The sequence below is a fragment of the Miniopterus natalensis genome, chromosome 11 (assembly GCF_054644295.1).
Source record: "Miniopterus natalensis isolate mMinNat1 chromosome 11, mMinNat1.hap1, whole genome shotgun sequence".
Taxonomy (NCBI): domain Eukaryota; kingdom Metazoa; phylum Chordata; class Mammalia; order Chiroptera; family Miniopteridae; genus Miniopterus; species Miniopterus natalensis.
The window spans coordinates 55905610-55911605 of NC_142091.1; positions in this window are offsets into that span (position 1 = coordinate 55905610).

Consider the following 5996-nt stretch of genomic DNA (forward strand, 5'->3'; position numbering starts at 1 on the left):
ATCATGAATAAGGCCTCAGAAGGGGCTTCTGGAATCAGAATAGTGGCCTTTTAAAGCTGAGAAGACACCCTGGCAGGGCATGGCTCAGCGGTTGAGCATCGACCTAGGATCCAGGAGATCCCAGTTCGATTTCCGGTCAGGGCACAGGCCCGGGTTGTGGGCTTGATCCCCAGCAGGGGGCGTGTGGGAGGCAGGTGATCATAACTCTCTCATCATTGATGTTTCTATCTCTCACCCTCCCTCTCTCTGAAATCAATAAAGAGATATTTAAAAAAAAAAAAAAAAGCTAAGAAGATGAGTTGAATCTAAATGCTGTAAGAAAAATTTTTTTAAAAAAATTGGGGATAACAAGATAGAAGATTTAATAATAAAAATAAGAATATCTATTATGTACATAGCGATTTTTAGTCTGTGAAAGTCGTTCATATACATCATCATCTCAGTGAGGTAAAGTGTTATTAGCCACATTTTAAAGAAGAATAAACTGTGGTTTAGAGAGGTAAATGGACTTGACCAAGATCTAGCAGGCTACTAAGTAGTAAGCTGAAAATATTAAAAGAAAATCATATAAGCACAGGGAGGGCACTAGGAGAGAGAATCACAAGTAGGACAAAAATAAAAATAGGATTCTATAGAAATTCAAATGGAAGATATTAAAGAACTTAACAAAGATAGTGGCCAAACAGTGAAGAGAATATTAGAAACAAACAAACAACAACAAAATGATAAAATGATGAGACGTTCATGCCATGGAATACCGGACAGACTGCGACTCCGGTGAGATATCAACCTAACTCACGGCATAAAATTGGGTATGTTTCTTTCACTTTTAGGCTTTGGTTTTCTCATCTTTAAAATCATGCCTCTTAACTACATACTTTAAAAGTCCCCTTCAGCCCTGGATGGTGTGGCTTCTTCGTTGGTTAGAGGATCATCTGGAGCAACCAAAGGTTGCTGGTTAGATTCCTGGTTGGGGGACACACCTAGGTTGCGGGTTGGTCCCTGGGGGGCACATACGGGAGGCAACGGGTCCATATTTCTCTCATACATCCATGTTTCTCTCAAAAAAATAATAGATAAAAAGTAAGAAAAGAAAAGAAAAAAAGGCCCCTTCAGCTTAAAATGTTCCGAAATATCTGTTTGAAGTGGAGTTGTTTAATGTAGTTCTGTTTTTTCAGCAAAACCACAAAGCATGCAAAGTCATCTAGCCACCTGAGAAAGCCAGTCGTCTTCCGAACAGTGAACAATTTATTTCCTAATCACGGGAAGGAACACTGCCAATCTTTTATAAATAGAAATCTTCCAGTAATACAAACAAAATTGATTGGACCTAGAGATCGAGCCTTTGGAAAATATGAACGAATTTCTCATCTCCTTTGGAAGATGTGTGTGATTTTGAGAGGTTTCATCTGAAGTGCGTTTGTACATGAAAATCCCACTTTGGATGTAAGTGGCACTCGTGCTTGGAGTCTTTCTGCTTAATCTCTAAAGTCATTTGCTCAGTTCAAAAGTATTTCGCAAAGTAAGTATTTTTGACAGAATCTCTGCTTCCCTAATAGCACTTGGAACTGAAAAGGCCTTTTTGCTTATGGAATATTCATTATTGGCAATTTGGGGTGTGTTTGTAAGCCACAAAAATCCTTCGTTGATTATAGCCTCTCTCCAATTTGTCATAGTGTGTTCTGGCAGCAGCTGAATTTGGTCAGATTGGATCCAAGGTATAGCGGCCTTGTACTGGAAACACACATGGCAGCCAAGGATCATGTTACGCTGCGACATGGGTGAGTAGGGAATATCATGTGAGACATTTCAAATGCGGGAGATATTTTCTAAGCCAATCTTTAATAGTCAATATGTAAGAAAAGCTGACATTAAGAGACTGTGAACATGATGACCCAGTGAATTCTATAACCATAATTACTTGTGTTTGGGGGACAGATTCAGTGGACTCTCAGGATAAAGTCATTGGCGAGTGCTGGTGAGTGGCAGAAGCCCTGCCTGCAGGGGATGTCATTCTAGCCCCTTCCTGCTAAACACCCGCCTTGGGTGCCAGAATGTCGATAATGGTGTACAGAAGGAATTCATGCCATACCTAATACAAAAGCAAAGCTGCTTATATCCCGAGTTATTTTCAAATGGTGGTCTTAAAAAATAAGTTTCAGTCAAAAGCTTCCTAATGAATTCAATTTTTTTGGCAAAACTTGTATTTTATTTGTTTTAAAAGTAGAACATATTGAGAGATAAACTCCCCTGTCTCATGGATGCGCGTGTGCATGCACACACACACACACTCACGCACACACTCACACACACTAGCTCAGGAATTGACTAGTATGTTCTCCTGGGATGAAAAGTTGGTACTGGCACAAGGTTGTGATTTGGCAGAAAGTTAAAAAAGTAGTGATTAAAAGTAACAAATGGCTATTTGCAGAGTTTCCTGCAAGGTTAAGAAGCAATGTGTGAATTTAGACAGAGCAATGTCTCATTTTCCTCAGGTCATATTTTTTCACAGACTCAGTCCTCCAAATATGCCATTAAATTCAACAAAAATGTCCCTTACCTCTTGAAAAAGCCATCACAAAGCTCGAGCACGAAAACCATGTGCTTTGACAGGTTTCCAGAATGAGACTGAGGGTAAGAGAGGCGGAGGTGAGTGGAGAGATGGGGGGAACTCTGAAAATCACAATTTGTTGTTTACTATAGAAGAAGAGAGAAAACTGCATGTAACACAAACTTCTATTGCCATCGGTTCAGTAATGGAAGTCCCCAAGACTGGCCCCAGTTTATCACGAAAGTTGTTACACGGTCAGTATTCCCTGTTTGAGAAGGCAGAGAATCCATTTCTGGACACCAATACTTGTTAACATTTTTCAGTCTTGGACTTGAAATGGACGATTTCAAATGTGAGAAAAATTTATTTACCCAGAGGAGTGACATGAGTCACACTGCCCAGACGAAAGAGCACTACTGTGCATTCCTTGGGCAACGACCCGCTGACAGGCCTGAAACCATTTCATTTCCAAGAGACTGCTGGGCACATCTGCCTAATGGCATCTTCTGGCCACCTCTCTGCATTATTCCAACAAATATAGTTTCTCCCCTTCTCTTCCTATCGTGACTCTGCCAAGGCCAAGTGAGCCAATGCCACTGTGTGGGTTTATGGAGGAAAATCAATGAGGTGTTTAGAGAAAAGTCACTCTTCCCAGGAAGCAGAAGGAAAGACTGACTTTCCTATTTCTTGGAGGAGAAAACCTGCCACCGTTTTAAGGTTTCTAATCAAGCTCCGTGATAAAATGATATGGATGGGAGACCCCTTCAGTTGGGACACCGCAGCTCAGCGGGGTGCTGCGGCCCTGGGGAGTGTGCAGAGTCACCTCTCTCCCCGCACAGGACAAAGCCTTGCTCGGTTATTTAAACCACCAGGGAGAAAGCACTAAGGGCCCTCATCTGGCCAGTGAGGAACCACGGGCGGATCTCCACGCTTCAGGGGATTGCTCCCCGTGTAGGTTAGCTCTTCCCAAGGGACAGGAGTGTCCTCCCTGTGGGTGGAGGGTTCCTGGGGGTCACAGCCTGTCCTGATCTGACGGGGAAAAGGGGGGTACCGGCCAACTTTCGCCTGCTCCCTGTTTGCTTCCTCCTGTGAAATGGTCATGATTCTTTCCTCACCTTCCTGCCTCTTCTCTTTCTTCGTGCATCCACCCTGGACGTTTCTCTCTTTCTTTCTCTCCTGTCATCTTTCAGCTTCATCTGCAGCCCTTCCATTTATTTCTCCCTCCCCCTCCTCTTGACTAGTTATCCTCTATCAGTTTTGCCAGTCACCTGCTAGTGCCAGGCATTGCTATATGCAGCGCAGAAATAATGAAATGAAATTAAATGATAAAATTCGACACACTCGCACTCAAGGCGGTCACAATCTCCTGCTGAGGAAGAGAAGGCATGGAACAGATGTTCACTAGTTATTATATTCAAGTTTAAGATTATAATTATTCATAAATATCACTTAAATAGATTATCACATACAGACTTTCCAATAATAGTTAAAATTAGAAATAGCACCTAACCACAATCTTACGCCTGGTCTGCACTATGGAAATTATGGAATGTTTGGCAGGCACATTGACAGACAGAACAGCCTTGCATGTGACCATCTCGGGTTCATTTTTGCAGGATGTCTTTGATAGCAACACCCCTGACTCCAAGTGCTAAGCCAGATGCTCATTGTCAATATTCCCATCTCTCCTATGGCTTATGCTGGTGATGACAAACTCAGGTGTGAAAGAAACAGTGACTTTTTTTTCTTTAAATTAAATTAATTCTAGATTCAACCCTTTCTCATTAGCAATATTCATTGTCAATACACTGAATCCATATCCCACAAGGCTGTTCATGTTTTAGTCTATCATTTGGGGGGGCAATCCCAAGCTATCTAGGATCCTGAACACTACACAGCACCCCAAATTAGTTTCACAACTTCATTCTCACAGGATGCTTTGCTGATCATTTATGCTCCATCTGGACCTCAAACCCCAAACCCAGGATACAATGACATGTAAAAAAAACCCAACAAAATACAAGAGTGTTCTAAAACCTAACTTGCCATCCTCTCACCTGGACACTTGCTTAAAAATATTTGTTCCTGGGCCCTTCTCTAGACCTATCGAATCAAAATTCTCTAAAGGTGGTTGCCCAGGAATCTAATTTTTTATCTTCTTACTCTCTACTGAATATCCCTAGCTTTAGAGTATGTTCATAGTCTGGGCTCAGTGTTTATTTACAATTTCAACTCTACCTCCATATCTGGAATGACCAGCTGGAGTGAACTCAGAGAGATAAGAGAAGATATTGTTTTCATGAAATAAAAAGAGGGTGCCAGGAAAAACAGTGAGAGAGAGAAAGAGCCCAAATGCCTAAGAAAGAGTTTCCAAGGTAGAAGTCATAGTTGTTTTATTTGGAATATGACATCCCATCACTTTTGTCATATTTTGCTTGTTAGAAATAATAGATGATAGATAGATGATGATGATAGATAGATAGATAGATAGATAGATAGATAGATAGATAGATAGATAGATAGATGATAGATAGATGATAGATAGATAGATAGATAGATAGATAGATGATGATAGATAGATGATAGATAGATAGATAGATAGATAGATAGATAGATAGATAGATAGATAGATAATAGATAGATAGATAGATAGATAGATAGATAGATGATAGATAGATAGATAGATAGATAGATAGATAGATAGATAGATGATAGATAGATAGATGATAGATAGATAGATAGATAGATAGATAGATAGATAGATAGATAGATAGATAGATAATAGATAGATAAAAGTAATTCCCACTCATACTCAAGGAGAGAAGATTACACAAAAGTATGAAAACCAAGAGGCTGACTCACTAGGGGCCATTTCAAAAACTTGCTGCAGGCAGGATGAACTGTTCAGCAGTTCTGCATAACAGCCAGTGAAGTTGTGGACAAAATTAGAGAAAGAAGTTCCCAACGGAAAAGTATCAAATTGCAACTGAGATTATTTTATACATGTGACAATGTATTGATACGTGTGAAAAATAGTATTGAGAGGCATAGGGGAATTGTGATGCATTCAGAAGGAATTATTAAAATTTGATAGACAATTTCAGCAAAATAAAAGAAATAAATGCAAAAACAGGCAATTAACCTGAGAAAGGAAAATGTACAAGAAAGAAAATATACTCATAGTATATTACTTGGTGCAGCAACAAATGATATTTACATGCACAAAGTAATGTAAGTGAGTACTTCACAAAATTATGGCATAACTCTGCTCGAAGGAAGGAACAGAGAAATCAGGGGACATGGAGGTTACATACAACTAAATTTTCATCTACCGTCATAGGTCAATGGATCATTTCTGAAGTTGACAGAAGGTTAATGGTTAATTTCAAAATTGATAAATCAAGAAAAGTTAGCATTTAAAAATAAGAGGAAAAAGGTCAGAAAA